We start from the raw sequence: 22,832 nt of genomic DNA on the forward strand, positions 1-22,832 counted from the left end.
ATACAGTCCATGGAATTCTCCAGGCCAGAATACTGGAGTGGTTAACCTTTCCCTTCTCCAGAGGATCTTCCCAACCCAGGGACTGAACCCAGGTCTCCCACATTGCAGGAAGATTCTTTGCCAGCTGAGCCACAAGGGAAGCCCAAGAATACTGGAATGGGTGGCCTATCCCTTCTCCAGTGGTTCTTCCCGACCCAGGAATGGAACCAGGGTCTCCTGCATTGCAGGTGGATTCTTTACCAACTGAGCTACCAGGGAAGCCCTGTTCAGTTCAGTTCAGTTCAGTTCAGTCACTCAGTCGTGTCCGACTCTTTGCAACCCCATGAATCGCAGCACGCCAGGCCTCCCTGTCCATCACCAATTTCCGGAGTTCACGTTCGTCGAGTCGGTGATGCCATCCAGCCATCCCATTTTCTGTCGTCCCCTTCTCCTACTGCCCCCAATCCCTCCCAGCATCAGAGTCCAGGGATCAAACCTGTGCCCCCTGCAGTGGAAGCACAGAGTCCTAACCACTGGGCCACAGGGAATTTCCATGTCATAGCAGTTTAAATGGCATGGAAATGCTATATTGTCAAATCCCCCACTGTATACCTAAGACAAATGAGTATCAGAGACAGTAATTCTCTTTCCCAGGTTATTAAGTCTACTTAAGGGAAAGGACTCATTTCCTGTTTCCACTAATTTGTAGCTATGCCATGTCTACACAGCATGTCTTCCACACAATTCCTGCTTTATCTCATCAAATCTTTCCCCAAGTAGGCCCTGAAGAACTTGATCTGAGAGTGTAAATAACAATTATAGTAACTTACAGGAATTTCTTGTTATCTACACCTCATTAAATTATGGCAAAATTGTATATATCCCTAAACAATTTTCAGCCAAACACTGCTATAAGTTGTATTTTATCACAAAATGATACTGTCTTTGTGTACTTATTCTTCATAATTTCTACCATTTTTATCTGCTTTCAAGGAAATATTGGTGCAATTATTTCTGAACTGCCTACCTATATGGTAATTGTTGTTGTCCATTCACTCAGTCATGTCTGACTCTGCAACCCCATGAATTGCAGCACACCAGGCTTCCCTGTCCTTCACCATCTCCCAGAGCTTGCTCAAACTCATGCCCATTGAGTCAATGTGCCATCCAACCATCTTGTCCTCTGTCACCTTCTTCTCCTCCTACCCTCAAACTTTCCCAGCTTCTGGGTCTATAATTCCAGTGAGCTGCTCTTCACATCAGGTGGTCAGAGTATTGGAGTTTCAGCATATGTCCTTCCAGTGAACATTCAGGCTTGATTTCCTTTAGGATTGACTGGTTTGATCTCCTTGCTTCCCCAGCACCCCAATTTGAAAGTATCAATTCTTTGGCACTCAGCCTTCTTTGTGGTCCAACTCTCACATTCATACACGAATACTGGAAAAACCATAGCTTTCACTATACGAACCTTTGTTGGCAAAGTGATGTCTCTGCATTTTAATACACTAAGTTTGTCATAGTTTTCCTTCCAAGGAGCAGGTGTCTTTTAATTTCATGGCTGCAGTCACCATGTGCAGTGATTTTGGAGCCCAAGAAAATAAAATCTGCCACTGTTTCCACTTTCCCCCTTCTATTTGCCATTAAGTGATGGGACCAGATGCCATGATCTTAGTTTTTTGAATTTTGAGTTTTAAGCCAACTTTTTCCCTCTCTTCTTTCACCCTCATCATGAGGCTCTTTAGTTCCTCTTTGCTTTCTGCTGTTAGAGTGGTATCATCTGCATATCTGAGGTTGTTGCTATTTCTCCTGACAATCTCGATTCCAGCTTGTGATTCATCAGCTCAGCATTTCACATGTTGCACCTATATGGTCAGAAGAGGAAATTGGATACCAGAACTAGGTAACAATCATTTATCCTAACTGAGTATGTCTAAAGTCCAAGGCATTGCATTGAATGATGTTTTTCCAATTTTTTTTCCAAAGGTTTGTAGTTACACTGTGAGATATGACATGCAACGTACATTCAACACTTCTTCAAACCTCGTATTCAAAGCCATCGGTCCTGTTCTCCTGCCCAGTTTAGAAGTGCCTCTGTGAACTTGCACTTGGAATTCAGAAAGACTCTTTAGGGGTCCATTTGTTTATTGAAAAGAAATTTCCTAAGGAACAGGAGAGGTGCTGCCTTTCAAGAATCTGAGCCTTCAACATGTTAGAAAAATTCTTTTTGGACTGGAAAGTGATTTAATTGTCAATTTTTTTCACATTATTTTTTAAATATATTTTTTCATAAGTTTTTAAAATCTATTTATATTCAAAAAAAATCTAAATTTTAGAACTTTATTTTGAGAACGTTTAGCTGTCACCAACTACCTATCACTACCTGGGTAACTCAGTTGGTAAAGAATCTACCTGCAATGCAGGAGATCCTGGTTTGATTCCTGGGTTGGGAAGTTCCCTTGGAGAAGGGATAGGCTACCTACTCCAGTGTTCTTGGGCTTCCCTGGTAGCTCAGATGGTAAAGAACCTGCCTGCAGTGTGGGAGACCTGGGTTAGATCCCTGGGATGGGAATCCCCTGCAGGAGGGCGTGGCAACCCACTCTTGCCTGGAGAATCTCCAAGGATAGAGGAGTCTGGAGGGCTATAGTCCATGCAGTCAGACACAGAGTTGGACACAACTGAGCAACTACACACAATTACCTATGCCTAAAAGTCCCCATCTTTATTCTTTAAGAAATTAACATTTTCTTCCTGGGAACATTTTAGTATTTGCAGCCTATAGCACAATCAACGGAGAAGGCAGTGACACTCCACTCCGTACTCTTGCCTGGAAAATCTCATGGATGGAGGAGCCTGAAAAGCTGCAGTCCATGGGGTCGCTGAGGGTCGGACATGACTGAGCGACTTCACTTTCACTTTTCACTTTCATGCATTGGAGAAGGAAATGGCAACCCACTCCAGCACTCTTGCCTGGAGAATCCCAGGGACAGGGGAGCCTGGTGGACTGATGTCTATGGGGTCGCACAGAGTCGGACACGACTGAAGTGACTTAGCAACAGCAGCAGCACAATCAAATACAAACTAAATCCATCACAGTGATGCATTTGAAATTATTTTACTGTATCTAACTAAACTCTGAAAAAGTGATGTCTGTATACTTTACATATCCACATTGATCATGAGTCAGCCTTAGATGTTTTATGTTTAGTTAGAACTGTATGCTTTGAAAAATGTGTTTGAGATTTTCATTTCACCTATCAACAGCATTTAGTTGATTGTTTTAAATGTGTTTTTTTAATTCAAAATGAGTACTTAAAATAAAGTTGGCTTAATTTTCTAATGATAAACTTTATAGCTAAAAAGTGACTTGATTTTAAAATAATGAATTAATATAGACTGCAAAAAAATTTTTTTAATAAATTAACATTTCCCAGCTACAGACTGACAGGAAGTAGCTTTTGGTATCTGAATTTACTTCATTAGTATAAGATCCTTATACTCCCCAAATCAAATCATTTTTAATACATTTTAGTACATATATGATTACAACATAGTGAGAAGAAAAGAACTTTTAAATAGTTGTCTTCATAACAGGAGAGGACTATATGATATGACTATTATAGCAATATAGATTATAAGAAGTTATTTCAACCTCTGATTTTAATACAATCAACTAACTCTGGGGCTTCCCAGTGGCTCAGCAGTAAAGAATCTGCCTGCAATGCAGGAGCCACGGGAGATGTGGGTTTGATCCCTGGGTTGGGAAGATTCCCCGGAGCAGGGCATGGCAACCCACTCCAGTTATCTTGCCTGGAGAATCCCATGGACAGAGGAGTCTGGTGGGCTACAGTCCACAGGGTTGCAAAGAGTCAGACTTGACTGAAGCGACTGAGCATGCATGCACGCAACTAACTTTAGAGAAAAAAAATCCTGCTCTTGGGAGTCACAGTCATTTTCCAGTTTTATGAATTAATTGGCTCATCTTTCATTTACCCATTTCTTCATTTTTAAGCATATGTATTAAGCACTCATTGGGTAGGATGTAGGCCCACAGCTTAGGTACTAAAGAAAAAGAGCAGTAAACACCATGAAGTCCTTCTCATCCTACCCATCCCCCACCATCCCATGGGGTTCACATTCTAACAGCAAAGAAAAACCATAAATAGGAATGTGTAAGGTAGTTTCCAGTTTTATGAAGAAAATAACAACAGAGCTACAGTGGGGAGAGTGATACTGGTGTATAAGGTGGCAGGGTAAGGTATCTTTAAGGTATTGACTTTTGAAAGGAAGCCTGAAAGAACTGAACACGCAAGCCAAAGCAATATCTGAGAGAAAGACTTCAGATGGAAGGAATAAGTCCAAAGATCCTGAAACAGGAGTAATGAAGGATGAGTGTCACTTTTTTTTTTTTAGGGGACTTAATCCTTTCTCTTTTTCACAATATTTTTTGTCTATATAATTATACATTTTTAACCCAGAATTGGTGCACACAGTCAAAAGATTGTCACCAAGCACCTACTATGCCAAAACCAGGCTGATCACTCTAGAGATGCAGCCCCTGTTTGAAAGAACTTAAGAGCAGCCTCTGTAAATAGGATGACATAGAACTTGAGCTTCGCCAATCAGCCAGAATCTCTGAAACTGGAAGAAAATGTGCTCTTTTTTGCTTTGTGTAATCTATGTTTAATTTTTTTTTTTTTTAAGGAACAGGGGGGATATCACTTGCAAAACAGAAATTGAGGTTTATCTTTCACAGTCTAAAGTAGTCCAGTAGGTCATAAATCAACTGGTCATTTCTCCATTTAATGATTTACCACCTTATCAAAGGAATCTCCTTGTTAACTTTTTATGAGGCTTATCATCTAAAGCCAACCTCCAAAATTAGAGGCTAACAAATGAATAGTTACATGTTTAGATGTGCAACAGCTGATTGAGGAATAATAAAAGATCCCTCCCCCATTACCTTTCAGCTGCGTGACTTGTCTGTGTCCACTGGCACCATTCTGTAAAAATCTGAAAATTACTCTGCTAATGTGTTCATGGGCAGCTACAGGCATAGGCCTCTTCAAAGTGGTTGTGGGGGAATCTCAGTAATCTCATTTGACTGCTTATGCTAATCACATTTTGAAGTCTCAAATTTCCATCTCCCTCTGCTATTTGTCTATAGACAGAGGCAGATATTGATATTTTTATTTCTATTTATAATTTCCAAAGTCATGAGCTTTTCAAATGTGCTGTCAAATTTTACCCAGCTTGATTAAGATTCCACTAATTTTGGAAGTCCAAGTAATGCTGACAATAGCTGCAAAAAGATCATCTTTTTAAAGCCAATCTTTTCTTTCCTGGTAAATTCACAAGCAGATTATATCAAAATATTTGTAAGGGGCAAAAATGTTTTATATTCCATTAGAAAGTAAAAGTTTTCATGTACTTCAGAAGTATCCTTTCTATCCCAATCTAGATATGTAGGTATGTCCTGCCTTGGAGGATGATGGATGGATGGATAGATAGATAGGTAATGGATGGAAGGAAAGGAGGGAGGGAGGAAGAAAAGGGAAGAAAGAAAAGAAGGAATATACACATCACTAGGCCCAGGGACCTACTGCTCAAGTTTGCAAATGTAGAAACTTGATATGCTTGATTTTCTTAAGATTGATGAGCCTTTTCGAAGCTGACTCAGTCTAACAATCTCATACAAAAATATTTATTTAAAAATTTTTATTGAAAATCATTTTTAAAAATTCCCTAGAAGAAATCTCCCTGACTAAGATCTAAGGCCAACCACTTGCCTTCTTATGGATGCAAAGGATGTATTCAACAGTAAAGTTTGGTTGGTGGAGAGAGAATCTGAACCTAAGGAGATGGTATTCTCTCACAGAGGTCACTATTGTTATATAGAAAGAACAGAAAACAGAACTGCTAGAGTCAGTAAGCTAATGGCTGAGGCAGACGATACAAATGACCCTCCCTTTATAGGGTCATCACATGCAAGATTTGGTCCTCGGATCTGAAAGTGTCACACCTCAATGCAAATGACACAATCACATTCACAATCACAGAAGATCAAAGGCAGAATAACTCTTGTTAATGTAATTCACAATAGGTGAGTGTATATGCTGGTAATCAGCACTCCTCACAAAATATTCCTGGCTCTCCCCTTTCCTGATACATGGTAGGACTGTTTCCTACCCTACTGATATTAGCCATGCTCAGTATTTTAGCTAAAAAAAAGAAAATGAAGTGAAATGTGTCACTTTCGTGCTGAAGTTCTAAGAAACAGGGTGTGATTTGCCACTTCCTCTGCTTGGTTATTGTGGATGTACAGGTTTTGGTGACTTGCAATGACCATGCCCTATAACAACCTTTGTTGAGTGCAGGTGTGTGAAAGAAAAAAAAAAAGCAAAACATAATTGCTGGATCAAGACACTGAGATAGTGAGGTTGCTTATTACAGAAACATAACCCAACCTATCCTATCTGTTATGGTATACAGCCCAGAATTTTAAATTATTTTAAATTAATCCTACTTGAATTCAGTGTATATTGACAACCCAACTAATATGCAGAAGTTGTCTTGGTGTTTCTACAATCAGAACAAAAGGAACTAGAGGGTGTTGTACGATGCCTGAAAAAGCACAATGAACTAGGACCGCATTGTAATCGAGCATACTCTGGTGATTCCATTAGACCTGCCTGCAAAACACCACAGCTCATTCATTCATTCATTCATTCACCAAATATACAGAGAGTGCTCACTATTAATATATACCAGAACCTGTCCTGGACCCTGGGGATACAACCATGAAAAGATTGAGACAGTCCGACACCTTTCAGATAAACTTATTGTCTTAGCCTCTTTACTCCAATTCCAGATTCCATGACGATCATGTACATTTCACCAACACATAGTCCTTTATCATAATTGCTTAGGCTGCCACTTACTTGTTCTAAACATATCTTCTCATCAGTGCCTCTCAAACTATTGGGTTTCTTTTCTAATCCATTCCAGACGAATACTTTTGTAAAATACAGGGGAAATATAATAAAATGCAATAAAAATAAGTTACTAGAAAATAGGTCATGCAGTTGGATGTCAATGTAATGTCAATCAGCTATAAAAGTTTCTAAATGATTACTTGTAATTTCTGTACTTATCTCCTCCAGGTGGACAAAATGTTCTCAATCACTGATCTATGGACCACACTTTGAGGAGGACTACTGTGGACCAGCAGGGAGGACTTAAGCAAGCTATTTTTTCTGTATTAATTTGTGAAACCATCTGCCTGTTACCAAAGTTATAAAGTTTTATATGCTGTGTAACCTTTTCAGGTCAATTCACCATTGCCCATTCAGCTCACCATATGTATTATTATTTAGCTAATATTTTTAAAATCAACTCACTCTTTCATACGGATAAATTTTAAACTTCTCCATGTAGATGAAAAAAAGAAACAATTTCACTTGCCATAAATAAAATGTAACTGTACAAAGAAGTGCTTGAAGTAAGTAGTTATTCAAGTCTAGGGAAATGTGGTTGCCTGCTCTGAGATTTCAAATCTCACTAATGTCAAAATGAAATTTCCTATTTGATGTAATCAGAAAAGTGAGAGGAAACTAAAAAGAAGGCCTTACTCATTATGTGTTTCAGTGCTGTGTAATACACTACTTATGTTCCATCTAAACCATTTGAAGGATCAAATAGTGGTCTCATAACCAAATGGGTAACTGTGATTGAGCATGTGTGTTAAATATCATCACTTCCTTTCCTGGTACCTGTCCTACAGACAACTAATGCTGTGGACCATAGGCTCACTTCAACTCTGAAAATAATATTTTCCCCAGATATAAACAATATTTCTGAGACTGGGGAGTCCTATTGCAGCATCTGGCACACCATAAGTATCAAACCAACTTGTATTTCCTTCCTTCTTCCATTAATAATCAGTTTCTTTTCCTGATTTAAAAAAAATGTGTTTCTGCTATATTTAAAATGGGTAACCAACAAAGACCTACTTTACAGCTCATGGAACTCTGCTCAGTGTTATGTGGCAGCCTGAATGGGAGGGAAATTTGGGAGAGAATGGATACATGTTTACATGTTTATGTATAGCTGAGTCCCTTTGCTGTTCACCTGAAACTATCACAACATTGTTAGTCAGCTATACTCCAATACCCAACAAACAGTTTTAAAAAATAAAATACATTTATCAAATTTTAAAAAAAGAACAAAAAAATGTGTTTAATGACTAAAATTCCCCTTTGGGCTCCCTTGTAGCTACAAGGAGAAAAACTAATTCCTTCCCACTTTTTTTTTTTTTTGCTGTTGTAATTATTTAATCATAATCCACAACTATAATATTGGTGATATTATCATCCAACAGACCAGAGATTCAGCTTGCTCTCTGTTTTCACATGGCTACAATTCTATCCAACTTAGAGCATTACTTTAGCATTAGGAAGCAGAGACTCCCCAGGACAGAAGAAGAGTCATTTAACCAGTTGTTTACTCTCTGTGTATTACTCCCAACTAAATGTGAGATCAGGGCTTCTACATGCTCTAGGTTAAGCTGTGAATATGCACAGGCTAAAGAATATGATTTATGTTATATTCCCAGAGATGTGGCTATGAGCTGAATCTTCATAACAAAACAAAGTCCTTCCACAAGAATTTCTTACCTAACACTGAACTTTTATCAAATAATTTTTTTTCCAACTAGCTGTTTCAAATAAATGCTAACCATACAGTGTCTCTTCTCTCCCTTCAGGATATACAAACCACAGAATTCCGATGACTCACCCCAAAATAGCTTATGAATATGCCAGGGGCGGAAGGGCATGCTGTTTAGTTCTTTAAAACTTCCTGCCAAACTGAAGAAACTGAACATACACAGATATTTGGGGACTAACTATGAGTAATAATGAGAATTTAATCCCTTGTAGTCTTCTGGGTTAGCAACAGCTTGCCTAACATATCCGGCAACATCCTGTTCACTACATGTGACTTCTCAAAAAATAATAATATAATATTAATAGCACAGTGTTTCATTGTTAAGACTGCTGTTATCTATGTCAGTGGGTCCCAAACATTTGCAACCATTTGTAGATGAAGGCCATATCTTGGAAGAACTGTCACTAACTGCTTTATAGAACAAACATGTTATCAGTTTAACTTTGAAATTTAAAACAAATAAAAGATTCAATGTATAGAATTTTAAGTCTGCATAAGCCCTTAAAATGGGTTTGAATCTCAGATAGACCACCTGTAGCGGTTACTTGAACCCTCCAAATTCTAATTTCCCTATATGTAAACTGAGGATGATAATGTTATTGTTAGACATGTATGTAAACAAAGAGTACTGCTAAGTGAATAAGTTACCTAGTACTAATAAGGAATCTGAAGACCACAACCATTAACTGACCTAAGAAGGGTCACACACTCATCAGTCAAGTGCCAGGACAGAGCATTTTATAAAGCTGTGGTTAAACACAGTCTCTGGAGCCAGTCAGCCCAAGTTCAAGCCCCAGTTTCCTATCTGCTAGCTGCATTACCTTGAGCAGATCACTTTTCTGTGCTTCAATATTCTTCTCTATAATATTAAGATAATAATAGTTCTTTTATCACTGGGTTGTTGTGATAGCTTAAAAAGAATACATGTAGCAGTGCCTGGTACATAATAATTAATCAACAAATACTACCACCCCCAAATTGGAAAGTTCTGGTTCTTCCAAAAAAATTTTTTAAGTAAAATCAATGTCAACAATGACAGACATTATTTTAACAGTGACAGTTTTTAAAAACTTGATCCAGAAAAGCAACCCAAACTTTAAACACACACACACACACAGTTACTTAAGATAGTTTATAAAGTGATCAGAATATTTGCAGATGTCTTTACAGGTCAAGGTACTTGTGCTCTGCAGCCGTGTTGATGTGTCATCTTTCCCTTTTCCTGTAGAGGAAGGATACAAAGCAAACAAAAATACTACACACAACAACCCCGATTACTAAAGAGTCACCTTGATTAGCGTTTGAAAAGAATGCCATCATCCAGCTGCACTTTCATGGAAGAAGCTTAGTGCAATGGGAGGAGCGTCAGACTCCCCTTTTCAGTCCAGGCTCTGCCACTTGACTAGCTATAGTAAGTTGCTCAGACTCTGAGGTGCCATCTGTAAAATGGGGACAGTAAACAGAGACCACCTTATTATAAATACTATAAATTCTCTTGATACAAATTAGCACTAACCCCCCCAATACACACACATAGAATAACTGCTAACGACATATTTGTTTAAATAATAAATAAGATACAAATTAAAGATTTTAGGATTTATTGTGTCCCGTCCCTAACTGACACCACTATATCCCTGTTCCCACCCAAACAGTACCTAATTTGAAAATCACAGATCTAGGCCCTGCCATTGATGGCCTCCAAGAGTTAAATACTCTAATCGCTAGATCCTTAATAAGAAGCTTAAAAAGATGACAGTGGTATAGATAAAGAACTTCTTCCCAACTCATCATTTGTTTTTTCAAATAATAGACATTTGCATTGTCTTAAAAGTTCTGAGTGATTTCAACCCCAATTTGAAACGAAGTGGTCAAAGGACCTAAGAAATCATACTCCCTACCCTCAGTAGACATCGTTTCCAGAAACGAGAGAAAAAAATACCCACATGGCCTTTGTACTCCATTTGTCTCTTGACGCACCATAAGAAATAAGTGGCAATGTTTTGTGATTCGGGAATAGGTTGGGGGTTTGGACAGGTGTGGGCTCTTACAGCTCCTCACACCTTAAAGGAGACAACTTGCTGAACAGAACTCTGCTTAAAAACTCTAGGGATCACCACTGTTCAGACTACTTACTCTGATCATGTCACAGAGATCAGATGGAGACCGCCCTTCAGGGTTGCACATGTTTGCTGGCACAGCGTTCTCACTGCGCCAGAGGCCTCACCTGTCACTGACTCCTTACTGGATGAAAAGCCAGTGCCTGCTAGTGCTGGTCACGTGTAACTTGCCACGTCCAGCCAAGTATCCCAGGCGCCTTCAAAAATAGTCCACCAACTTGCATCCCCACTATACCCTGAGATATTTCTGTGACTGTAGCCATCACAGACTCCTAAAATCTCTTGTTACTATGAGCTTACTCCTGTCTCTTCTAATGGTTCTTTTCCTGCGTTACAGCCAGTTTTTATATCAGACCTAATGCAGACACGGGGAGACTCTTCTCTGTGGGCTTTCAATAAATATTTATTCAACTCTAGTTTGTCATACTCAGAGATAATAGGAAGCAAGGATTACTATATTTCCTAAATGCATCTGGAAACTCATTGCCTGGGGTCAGGATGATAGTGGGTTGTTTCCTTACAGAAAAACCAATTTTCTCAAATGCACTGCCTTCATCCGCCTCAGTGCGGATACTGTATATTATTCAAGGTTTATAAAAAAATTCAACATCTGCCATAACAGCTTAAGGTTCCAAAGCAAAAAATCTGAATCAGTAACAAAATTCTCCCCAAGTAATACATGGTTGTTAAATATCAAATAAAGAGTCAAACCTGTCATGAAATATGTATTGGACAAAAACAACATAGAACCAGCTCTTGTTTCTGGATATTTCAAACAGTATGTCCTCCCATTTTTCATGGTGGATTCCCTGTATTATTACTTTGTATACACTCTGTGCTTGCAAAGTGCTGGGAGCATAGATACATATTTGGGGGCTTTTGTTACAGAAATAAAAAGTAATTAATATGGGCTTGCAAGAGAAGCAAGAAAGGAAGTGAAAACGGAAGCAAAAAAAAAAAAAAAACCCAAACCTGTGACTAATCAGCAATCTGTTCCTTTAATATAAACACTTAGGTATCATTTTCTGCGTGTATTAACATCTTAAATCTAAAACGAGCCTATGAAGCTCAATTCTGTGTCCAGCCTGGACAAAGCTAAACTCTTATCTGTCCTCTGCACCTGTAACCGTTTTGACTTATACATAGTTTGCCCTTTTACTTTGCTTCACGGTCAGCTGCACAGCAGAAGGAATGCCTGAGATCACGTTGCTGTTGTGACTAATCTCTACAAAGAATAGTGCAGGAGATGAAAGCCCTCAAAACCAGGAGCAGGGAGCCCACCAGCCCAAGGTGGAGAGTCATAATGCAGAGATGTTGTGATGTGACCTGCTGGGAAAAGAAAAGAAAAGAAAGCAAAGGAAAAAACACTTAAAAGGATTAGAGCAATATAGGACAGAAGTGGTAAAGAAAAGAAAATAATTGGCCAGTTTCTGAGTGTTTTTGCACTTTGAAGACAGATAGTACAATATCTTAGTATAAAGTTTAAAATGCACTGTCCCAAATCAATCCCTGCATTAGAAAGTTACACAGCCTCAAAAATCATCATTATGAATTTTATGTGCTTAGTCGCTCAGTTATGTCCGATTCTTTGAGACCCTTTGTACTGTAGCCCTTCTCCAGGAGACCTTCCTGACCAAGGGATCGAACCTATAGCTCCTTCCATAATGGACCTAACATTCTAATACAATGCTATGTCAAGGCACAGGATAAAATCCAGGGCAGCAGAAAGGAAAGAACATGAATTTTGGTGGCCTGGCCAATACAGTTTTTAATCTCAGTTCTGCCACTGACTTGCTGTATTAATGTAGAAGGTTAGCCTGCTCATGTTGCTTCTCTTTTCTACATTTATAACAAAGGGGCACATAAGAGCTATCTCACTGTATTATCGTAAAGATTAAATAAGTTTAAAACCTGGATTTTTGGCAGTACTAGACCTGACGATACAGTGTTCTACGTGTCAGTGTCCAAAGAAATCCTCTCTGTGTAGAGTATCTCACGGACACAGACACAGTCACACATGTGCACCTGCACACAGGCTTATAATTTTTTTTTAACTAATGCATTTCTGCATTTGATGGTGCTAGGAATCTGACTGCCAATGCAGCGGACTCAAGAGACGTGGGTTCAATCCCTGGGTCAGAAAGATCCCCTGGAGAAGGAAATGGCAACCCACTGCAGTATTCCTGCCTGGGAAATCCCAGGGATAGAGGAGCCTGGCAGGCTACAGTCCTTGGGGTTGCAAAGAGTGGGACACGACTGAATAAGCACACACAATGCATTTCTGAGTATGCAAAAAAGCCAGGGAAATCCTCAGAGGCCAGAAACCATGAGAAAACATATATGCAAAGAGGGACGCAGGTGCTTGAGACAGCATTTGTGTTGTGGGCATCTTCTTCTCTGATCCACGATCAAAGAACTAGCAAGGTGGAGGCAAAATCTAAATCCAGGATTCTCAAAATCACCTTCAGAGGGGCATTAAGATATTTCCTGTCTTACCGTTAAATCTGAGTGATAAAATATGTACCTACCCAGAAGGTTACTAGTCATAATCCTGCACTCACAAAGGTTCACAATATTGTTTGAAGCTTAAAAATAAAAATAAAACTGAATATTTAATTTATGAGATTTCTGGATTGGTGATACCTCTCCTCAATCCTCCCCATCCACCCACACCTGACAAAAGTAAATATAAATTCTTTCTAGGGGAAAGTACTTTAAATTCAGGCCTCAAAACATTCCCACAAAGAAGATAGCAAGGTGTTTGCACACAGCAAAACCAGGCACTACAAATAAAAGTCAGTAGAAATAATAAATTTTAATTTGACAAGTAGTCAAAATATGAATGTGTGATAAGCATTTAAAGAAATAAATAAGTACAAAAATATATAAAAGGAAATGAGACTTTAATTACCCGGCAGATTTTTGAAAAATAAAATTCCTAGAAATGAAAAATATAATCATTTAAAAATTAGAACATGGGCGACATGAACAGACAGCACATGGGGAAATGTTTACTTTAAGCTTGTATCATTGATCTATATTTTTTTAGAATTATTCTTTTCAACAGCTTTATTAAGATATAATCTATGTGCAAAGAACTGCACATGTTTAATGTTGTACAGTTTGAAGAGTTTGGAGATGGGCAACACCCATGACTTCATCACCACAATCAAGGGAATAGATACATCCAACACCTCCTAAAATTTTCTTGTGTGCCTTTTTACTCTTCTTTTTTCTTTTTTTGTGGTAAGAACTCTTAACATGAGCTCTACCCTCTTAACTAATTTTGAAGGGCATAAAACTGTATTGTTAGCTACAGTTACTATTTTATGGAGCTTCCCGGGTAGGGCTGTGGTAAAGAATCCACCTGCCACTGCAGGGGACACAAGAGACACTGGTTCCATCCCTGGGTCAAGAAGATCCCCGAGAAGGGAGTGGGAACCCACTCCCATATTCTTGCCTGGAAAATCCCATGGACAGAGGAACCTGATGGGCCGCAGTCCAAGGAGTCGTAAAGAGTCGGACATGACTGAGCGCACACACACTATGTTGTACGGCAGATTTTTAGAACTTACACAAATTTCCTAACTGAAACTTGCTACACATTGAACAGTAACTGCCCATTTTCCCCATCCCAGCCCCTGTCCCTGGAAACCACTACTGTATTTTCTGCTTCTATGCATTTGACTTTTAGATTCCTCATGTAAGTGGAATCCAATAGTATTTGTCTTTCTGTGACAAGCTAATTTCAGTCAGCATAATTCCTCCAGATTCATCCATGTTATCATAGATGGCAGGATTTCTCCCTCTTTTTTATGACTAACATTTTAAGCATATAAAATATGTATGTTTATGTATATAAAATATGTATATATGTATGTATATCCATCCGTCTGTTGATAGACATATTGTTTATTTCTGTATCTTGACTATTTTGAATAATACTGCAGTGAGTGTGGAAGTGTGATCCATACATTTTTAATTGAGAAATGAAATAGAATGATTTTTTAAGAGCAAGGGTTCTTTTTCAACTTATTCATTTTTAATATTAATTGCTTTATAATAGTGTGTTGGTTTCTGCCATACATCAGCATGAATCAGCCATAGGTATTTTAATACGTATGTCCCCCTCCCCCTCTCACCTCCCTCTCACCTCCCACACCTTCCCATCCCGCTAGGTTGGCACAGAGCACCAAGTCTGAGCTCCCTGTGTCATGCAGTAGATTCCCACTGGCTCTCTGTTTTACATATGGTAACATGTATGTTTCAGAGCTGCTCTCTCCATTCGTCCCACCCTCTCCTTCCCCTACTGTGTCTGCAAGTCTGTTCTCTGTGTCTCCGTCTCCATTGCCACCCTTCAAAATGTTCATCAGTACCGTCTTTCTAGATTCCATTATATGCATTAATATACAATATTTGTTTTTCTCTTTCTGACTTGCTTCACTCTGTATAATGGACTTAGAGCAAGGGTTCTTAACTGGGGTCATAACTCAAAGAATTCAGGGAGTCTGCAAACTTGAATTAGAAAGAATTTACATATTTATTTTCATTAACTATGATTTAGCATGGCTTTCAGAGTGTAAATAACAAATCATAGTATCGATAGTAATAACTTTGACTTTTTTATCAATATAAATCCCAGATACTTTTATATCACACAATCACTATTTCATATATCACAAAATATTATTTATTTTCATCTCACAGAATCATATTACTCATTGGATAGACCTATATATTTCCCTGTTACTTAATGTATTAATTTTAAAATGTATATATTACTATATCATAATTTTTATATTTTGATAATTAAACTTTAATATAATTGGGTTCTTTTATAGTCTATTGTATTTTATCCTTGCTTTTAAAAAATCACTATTTAGAGAAGTCCCTAGGCTTCATGTGACAGCCAAAGGTGGCATAAGCAAGGTTAGAATAATACCACAAAACAAACTCAGAAAAAAAAATCTTATGACCATCTGCAAATTTAAATTAAAATGAATTCCCTTTGTATTTTTTAACTCTAAAATTGCCCCTTAAATATAGTCCTTGGACAAATTTTACTAAGTATATTTTTGTTTGGACTTTCAAGTTTTAATGTAAATGTTTGTCACAGTTTTAATAGTGAAAGAGGAAAGGAGTGAAGAAAGAAGAAGTGAAAGATTTGTTTTGCAATTTATCAAGCTATATGCACTTACCTCCTATCTTACTAAAAAAGAAAACAAGAATATTTGAATGTCTCTACTTTCTTTTAGTTGTTTTCAAATCACTCGTCTAAGAACTTACACCAGAAATAAAGCAAATTTTCCACCTCTTGAGGAAGTAAATCATTAGGATTTACTACCTGACATTTAAAATATTATTTAGTTTTCAGAGGTTTCAACATAAGACTCTGAGTTTGAGTATCTTATAATTTGACAAGGTTGCTTTATCTCATTCCATCTTAGATTCTTCATAAAATATAAAGTTCAAATATTTTATCTTCACGCTGATATTTTACCCACTTCAGCTCCCTCTCTGGACATTTTCTATGGATTCTATCGTAGTCATTGGAGTTCTTCATGGTTGTGTCTCAGGTTCATTAAACACCCCAACCAGAACTTCAAAAGAAGCTATGAATAGCAGCACTTCTAACTGGAAGATCATCCTGAGTCGTCCCCACCCTCTCCAGCCCCTCCAACCCCACACTCTTTACTCTTGAAAGGTTTGGGCCTCCTTTCATCTCCAGTTCTCAGATTCTGGCATAATAACCCAGCCCTGACATCAGCATCTAACCCTCTGGATCCCAGGCTCTTACCAAAATATGTATGCTTTGCCATTCTGACTCTGCAGCTCTGCTCACTTAGCTAATACTGTCTGGGATGAGCCTTCAAATTCCCAGAGCGCAGGGCTTTGGGCTCCTCCACCTCTTTTCCTATAATCGAACCAGGTCTTGAAGAATCTATGCCATTAGCCACAGTTGAAACAGGACTTTTAAATGACCCCCTATATAATATCATTGATCCTCTCCTGAAACTCAAATAAAATTAACCACTTGTTACATATTCAAAGGTATTTTAGCAAAATGACATATCCAGTAAAACAACAAAGTGACCTTTTCTGAAAATTTTCTTGGAGGATAGAGAAATACAGTGAATTATACCTCACAGCTCCAGCTTCCCTCATAGCTCAGCTGGCAAAGAATCTTCCTGCAATGCAGGAGACCCGGGTTCAATTCCTGGGTTGGGAAGATCACCTGGAGAAGGAAATGGCAACCCACTCCAGTATTCTCGCCTGGAGTATCCCATCAACAGAGGAGCCTGGCAGGCTATAGTCCATGGGGTCACAAAGAGTCAGGTATGACTTAGAGACTAAACCACCACCACCACACCTCACAACCCAGAGAAAAACTTCCAAAAAATGTTTTCTATACATATCTCTCTCCCATGTCTGTACACCATACAACAGTAGCCCTGTCCCTCTCCTTTCTCTCTCTCTTCTTCTCTATTTCTCTCTAAATCTCTGGCTCATTGCTACTCTCTAAATTCCATGAAGCCATAAGAAGATCTCTGATCTCACATGAAGCAATCGCCCAAAGATATTGTAAAGTGACTGACGGTATAAAGTATTAGAGGATATATAGTATGCTACTTTGGTGTAACAAAAGACAAGAATGCAAGAAATGGCACATATGCCTGCATACTTCACAAAAAGAAACAAAAAGGAGAAACCTAAAAATAATGAAATTGGTTACCTACAAGGGGTGAGGGAAACAGAGTGGAAGGGATATGCAAGGCAGTGATATATCCCAGTGAATTTCTGGTTTTGTTTTTTTTTTTTTTTTTAGTTTTGACTTGAAATTACATTAATTTTCTACATACTCAAAGAATGAACATACATATTTTTAAAAGGATAAGGAGAAAAAAACTAAAACAAGTGAACTCTATTATTTAAAAAAAAAAACCATAACATTATAAGAATGAGATGGTAAGGAAAGAACTTTTAGTTATGATCACAGTATTTGGCATATTAGTATTTGACACCTGACATGATCACAGTCCTAGGCAAAGTACAAAGCAAAGGGTGGAAGACAGTAGACACATTTTGAACTCTTTTTTAAAAAAAATTATTGGAGTATAGTTACTGGGTTTGGGAATAACAGAAATGTCAGTATGCTTAGAGACACAGTATACTGTCTACACCTTTGTCACCAAAGAAACTATTTAGGACATTAACTTGTAAATTGAGTAATCTTAGTGTGAAAGACACATTTATCTTTTTTTTTGGTTTTTTGATAGACTTTTCCTAGATTAGGTAGAAGTTATTCAGGAAGATCTCAGATTTGTGGGTTAAACCAAAAGTTTGTCACTAACACTTTTCCTGACCTCCTTGACAATACTAAGTGAACATTTCTTTTAGTCCAAGAAAGTTGACTCTATAAGAAGATTCCAGCCGTACACCTTTTGTTCACCCCAAGCAACCTCCTGTTTTGCATCCTACCTCACTTGACTTTTTGGCACCAAACTTTTCTTTGTCAAAAATAGTTAGCAGCCTTAGTAGACCAATACATTTTGAAGAGTGGCTTCTTATAAAGAAGTATAAGATCTTAGCCTGATTTTCTTGTAATGAAAACCTTGTAATGAGGTATGGCCATGGGTTCCTTCCTGGGACCCAGGTTCAGATGCTATCAGCAGCCAGCCTTGTGAAACACATACACTGCCCATCCCCCACCCCCACCCCCGACCCTTAACCCATCAAAAAATGACTGATCCTGCTTCCCATTGGTAAGGTCAATGAAGAATGGAGTGGCCAAAGCCCCAACAGGGGGGAAAAAAATCTGAAAGTGGGAGCCAAGGCACTATCCTAGGCTGTTAAACCTATATTCATTTGAGGATCTCACTATAATCAAGTTGACTATAATAAGCTTGCCAACAGTTCAGCAAGCATGGATGTCCTGAGAATTCAAAACAGGAAAGAGACTTGGATGTCATTCAGGTCCTAGCTCATTCTTCAGAGATCAAAAGTAAGGTTGCTCAAATGAATTACTCAAGACAAAACAGTGGCACACCTAGGTCTAAAACCCTTTGGTCTAGGTCTAAAACCCTTTGGTTTAGATTCTAGAATTTTCTCTGAAGCAGAAGTTGTGTGGTGATGATTTTTGACATAAGCTGTTTTAATCAGCTAGTGGATATAAGGCATACAAGTTATTAAATTTATATGAAGAAATTATTGATGTAACATTCTCAATTTATGAAAATCATTACAGATGAAAAACCAATGTGTTGTAAAGAAAATGAAGAAAATTTAAAGTAGAACATGTTAGCTGTGAAAAAACAGTGGAGGGTTATCTGCCTCAGCGATTTTACAAGGGGCTTTTTGCTGTTGGGTTTTTTGAGGCTAGTTTACGGGGGAAGAGAAGTGTTCTGTTGTTATATTTTGGTTGAGATTGTTTTTAAACAGCGGCCCCAGAAGCACCTTTTCATTCCTAGGAACTCAACCACATTTTGAAAACGCCCATCTACTTCAGTCCCCTCGTTTTACTGAAAGGAAACTGAAGGCCAGACACCAGGGCTGCTCGGTTTACTTAATGAAGTAACGAAACAAAAAGACTTTCTCAATCCATTCTTACAACGCTGCAAAGGGCAGCAGGGAAAGGGCGAGAATGGGGAAGAAGTCGGGAAAAGGGTCTATCTCCGAGCCTTGCGAGCGGTGCCCAGCCCTCGGCGGGGCGTTTAGCCCCGGACCGAGGCCGGCGAGCCTGCAGAGCTTAGCGAAGTCAGGCAGCCACCGAGTGTCAGAGACTGGCGACGCTGCGGGACTCCGCAGCCTCCAGGAGACTGGCAGGTGACCGCAAGGCCCGATCCGCGCAGTGGCTCCGAGGGGAGGAGCTCAGCAAGGTGCCGTTTCCTTCAGTCATGGAGCAAGCGTCAGTGTTTGTCACTCGAATGCAACACAGCAGGAGGTTACAAAACCAGAGGAAGATCTAGTCCCTGTGAGGATGGAGTTTATAGTGGAGTTAGAATGTGTGTGTCCCCGGAAGCAAATTCTTAGGAGAATGTTGTTGCGATGTCCCAGAACTGGCTGGCATATATGGAAATCCTGCTGGATTGACAAGATATAATGCAATCTTCAAAGGTGTTTTGTAAAACATGTCTGTAGGTTACTAGGGTTTGAGAGATAACAGCTCAGCTGCATCACGGCTGTTTCAAAAGAATTTTGAATTCAAATGCTTTGAATCCACATATTAATCCTGATCCTAGGGACCATGAGAAACTGATGTTCTGACTAGGAAAGTGACTGCATTACTTAAGTTATAGGAAAGAATCATCAACTGGAGGGTTTGTTAAAGCTCCCTGCAGGTCCAGTGCTCTTTTTCTTCAAAAGTTAAATATTTAAACCAGTGAAAACAGACATTCATTTATCTTAGAGTTAATACTTTCCCAGATATATTAATGACTCATTAATTGTTTATTTCATACAACAAATTTTATTGACTACCACTCTCAAAGCAATGTAAAAGATACAAAGGAAGACTACAAAAAGGTCCTTTAACAGTCTGCTAGGGAAAAAATATGTAGACAACCCATTCACTTGTAAATCAATACACCGTTATGAGCCACAGTAGACATAAAAGCTTAGTTAAAAAAAATCAGTAAGGAAAGGAAATGTTACTTTTTATATGCTATGGAGATGAAATGATTGGAAGAAGTCCTGTTAGTGCCTTCCGTTACACCATACTCTTAAAATTATTCAGAAGAAATAATAAACTAAGCATTTTTTAAAAATCATAAATCAACATGAAGCAAATTTAAATATATATTTTCTTAGGATGGGGAGGACTTTCTGAGTAAAACTTCTAAAGAAATAACAATAAAAAATACTGATAGGTTTGACAGTAAAAATTTAAAACTTCATTGGAAAAAACAAATGAAATTAGAAGAAAATATTTAACAACATAAGGTACACAAGAAGTTTATGTCTTTACTATAGACAAAGTTTTTACAAATCAGTAAGATAAGCCCTGAAATAGAAAGTTGGTCCAGAATCATGCCAGGCAAAGAATTGCAATTATAGATAGAAACATTTGAAAAAGAATAAAAAAAAATTGAAAGATAATTCATTCTCACAAAAAGCTAAAGGAAAGATGCAATATTTCATACATAATTTTATTAAAACTTACATGTTATATTTTATACTAATGAAGTTGAATTAAAATAAATACTCAGTTTCTAGAAATTGAATTGGAAAACAATTTCTGGGGGATAATTGGGGAATGGATTTTAAAAATGTTACAAGCATTCACACCTTGAACACCATAATTCTACTATAGGAAATCAAATTAAATAAATTTTATAAAATTTAAAAAGCAAAATGTATAAATTGACTTTCTAAAATATTATGCAATTAAAAGTAAACATTTTGCAACTTAATCTCAAAGATAATTATTTTTCCTGTAATAGATCATGTCTGTCATTATCACCACCACCATTATCATTATCAAAATATTATTACTAGATATGTTTCTTCAAATAAGTCTATTATAATTTCCAATAACTTCTCACATTTTTGCCTAATTAATGTGAAAGAAGCAAATCTGAATATGGGTGAATGTTAAAATTGTTAATTTTGTAAATTGAGATAATGGCATGGTTGGTACATAAAACATACTCTTTCAACTAGCAATGCATAATGAAGTGTGTATAAATAAAATGAAACAATGTCTGGAATTTGCTTAAATACTAGCCACTCCCTCAAAAAAGTAAGGGTTTAAATGAAACAAGATGAGAAAAATATTGATAATTCTTGAAGCTGGATAAGAATTTATTATACTTATTCTTTTCTATATGCTTTAGATTTTTCACAATAAAAACATTTTTAAATGTCAGTGGAATCGTTTTAGCAGCTACCAATAAACATTTTACAGAGAGAAAAACACTGTCCTAGAGAAATCATACAGAATGACACCTTCTAAGCAGTAGAATTTTTTTCTCAGTACTCTATTTTAACAAGTACATCTTGTTAAAATGTAAAACATCTCTGGCTTTTGAGTTATCTCCCTTTAGTTGGACCTCTCACATATTATTCTCCTTCTTAATAACAGTTCATGTCACTGCATGAGTGCTAGAAGTGGGTCAAGAACCACAGTGGAAATCATTTTTTAAATCTCAGTATATCTTAATGCTGCTTATCATATTTTTATATTTTTACATATAGTGTTGGCTCATACAAATAGTGGAGAAGACAATGGCAACCCACTCCAGTACTCTTGCCTGGAAAATCCCATGGACGAGGGAGCCTGGCGGGCTGCTGTCTATGCGGTCGCACAGAGTCGGACAGGACTGAAGTGACTTAGCAGCAGCAGCAGCAGCATAGAGATAGCAAGGGACTGTCAGAAAACAACCTACTTCTGCTTCATTGACTTCATTTGACTGTGTGGATCACAAAAAGCTATGAAAAATTCTTAAATGGATAGGAATACCAGACCACTTTACCTGCTTCCTGAGAAACCTGTATGCAGGTAAAGAAGCAACAGTTAGAATTGGACATGAAACAACCGACTGGTACAAAAGTGGGAAAGGAGTACTTCAAGGCTGTATATTATCACTTTATTTAGTGCCTATGCAGAGTACGTCATGCGAAATGCCAGGCTACATGAATCACAAACTAGAATTAACATTTCCAGGAGAAATATCAACAACCTCAGATATGCAGATGAGATCCCTCTAATGGCAGTAAGTAAAAAGGAACTAAAGAGCCTCTTTATGAGGGTGAAAGAGGAGAGGGAAAACGCTAGTTTAAAAGTCAACATTCAGAAAACGAAGACACGGCATCTGGTCCCATCACTTCATGACATATAGAAGGGGAAAGTGAAAGAAGTGTCAGCTTTTATTTCCTTGGGCTCCAAAATCACTGCAGATGGTAACAGCAGCTATGAACTTAAAAGACATTTACTCCTTGGAAAAAAAGCTATGACAAAGCTAGACAGTGTATTCAAAAGCGGGGACATCACTTTGCTGGCAAAGGTCCATA

This window comes from Oryx dammah, unplaced genomic scaffold (assembly GCF_014754425.2).
Source record: "Oryx dammah isolate SB20612 unplaced genomic scaffold, SCBI_Odam_1.1 HiC_scaffold_1, whole genome shotgun sequence".
NCBI lineage: Eukaryota > Metazoa > Chordata > Mammalia > Artiodactyla > Bovidae > Oryx > Oryx dammah.